The sequence below is a fragment of the Camelus bactrianus genome, unplaced genomic scaffold (assembly GCF_048773025.1).
Source record: "Camelus bactrianus isolate YW-2024 breed Bactrian camel unplaced genomic scaffold, ASM4877302v1 HiC_scaffold_46, whole genome shotgun sequence".
Lineage (NCBI taxonomy): Eukaryota > Metazoa > Chordata > Mammalia > Artiodactyla > Camelidae > Camelus > Camelus bactrianus.
Window position 1 is genome coordinate 20,001 of NW_027413962.1, and position 1,867 is coordinate 21,867.

Consider the following 1,867-nt stretch of genomic DNA (forward strand, 5'->3'; position numbering starts at 1 on the left):
GGACTTCACAACTGGCCAAGGGGGAGGGTATAGGTCAGTGGTAGACTGTGTGCTTAGCAAGCAAGCACAAGGTCCTGGGTTTAATCCCCAGTACCTTCGGTCAAAAATAAATACATAAAATCGAATTCCTCTCCCCGCCCCCCCCCCAAAGTATACACTGCTGTATGTCAACTCTGTCTCAATAAAACTGGAAGAAAAAAAGGAAAAAAAAATGATTTAACAAAAGAAAGAAAGAAACAAACAAAGAACTGCCCGAGGCAAGAGGAACACTCTGGCCCTCCTTTCTGCCTCCCTGGAAGCAGGGGAAAAAGAATTTTGTTTTTTTAAAGTCTCCCATCCCAGAGGAATCTATCAAGTCAGAGGTCTGCTTCCATGCCCTTCCATGATTCTCAAACGGTGTAGTGGGGTTTACCCAGATTAGGAAAAGGAGGGGACTCCTTTGGCCTGAGACCAGGCGAGATTCTCCCCCTCCCTCCCGCCTCCCTCCGTGCAGTTGGGACGGGGTGGCCTAAGGGTGGGGAAATTGAAACCAAAGAACAAAAGCCGTTCAACAGAGAGGAGCCGGAGGCCAAGTCAAAGGCTCTGACCTGAGCACAGAGCTTTCTGCATTTGAATGAAGCGATTGAACGAGGCCCTGCCGGATCCTCCTGACGTCCCCGCCCCCGCTTCCAGGAGACAGTCAGTCGATTTGGGACCGATCGGTGGAGAAGGCCTGGGAGGCGGCGGCGGCGGCGGTGGCGGCGGCGGCGGCGGAAGCAGCGGCGGGGGCGGGGGGGGGTGGTGCGCGGGCGGGGGCGGGACCAACGGTCGCTCCAACTCTGCCTGCCTGCCTGTCTGCCTGCCTGCCTGCCTGCCTGCCTGCCTGCCTGCCTGCCTGCCTGCGGGGCTGAGGCCTGAGGGCCACGCTGGTTCCTGCCACTCAGGGAAACTTCTGCGGGTGTTGCCGAAAGATCGCCCTCCCCCACCCCGTCCCTGACGAGCCAAATAACCCAGAGACAGGGTCTTAGAGTTTAGAAGAAAAGAGGCAGCTTGATTGCTTTGCTGGGCAAAGGGGACTCACAGCAGGCTAGTGCCCTCCAAACTGTGAACCCGTCTTGGGGTTGGGGTTTCATGCTTCTGTGGACGAACAGGTTGGAGCATGAAAGGGAATCACAACAGGCGGGAGCACAAAAGGTGCTCATGATCAACAAGGGTCTCTGATGAAACTTCCTCCTAAATCTGGATGAGTGTCTGATAACATGGGACCTCCTGGTGGTCTAGTAGGTCATCAGCCCGTGACCTTCTTTATCTGGTCAGACTCACCCGGCGGCACCAGCGCCACGGAGGAACTCGGGGAGGGGGGTGGGGGGTGGGAGGGGGCTGGTCGTTCTCCTGAGCTTATCCTCCCGTGACTCCCTTCCTGGGGAAAGACTCAGACGCCAAACATGATTGTCAAGTTGAACGATCAGAGGAAGGTCAAATCAAACAGTTAGAATCGACAACTTTAGCTGTTTTTAACAGTGGGCCTGGAGCTGGGAGCGGTGTCTGGTCAGTCGAGTTTGCTGATCGTTCTAAAAGCAAGCAGTAAGCATAAAGCCAAAAATTGGCTTAGCCTAAGTGCGGCCACTTCATGATTCCTCCTTCACTGGGGGCTGAGGCGTGGGGGAGGGCGGGGGTGGGGGACAGGACTGAGGTGGCGGCGAACTTCTCCGTGAATGCTCGGAGCCGAACTGCTCCCTGGGCCTAGGTCTGAAAAAGGCCTGAGTCTCAGCTATGACAGATTCTCTCTCTTTCTGGGCACATGGACTGACTCGCCCCGCATCCTCCCATCCTGTCATACCCTTTGGACACACACCTCCACCTGAAGAGTTCTTTGGCCTCGTCCAGA

At 55.9% G+C, this 1,867-nt stretch overlaps 1 long non-coding RNA gene across 1 annotated transcript in view; it reads right to left on the reverse strand.

Moving 5' to 3' along the window:
- LOC141576917 (uncharacterized) overlaps window positions 1-633 on the reverse strand; it is a 3,607-nt gene extending 2,974 nt beyond the window's left edge. Inside the window, exon 1 of the long non-coding RNA XR_012505327.1 lies at window positions 1-633. This exon is cut by the window's left edge and continues 2,102 nt beyond it. This is a non-coding gene — a long non-coding RNA (uncharacterized LOC141576917).
- Between the last annotated feature and the right edge of the window lie 1,234 nt (window positions 634-1,867).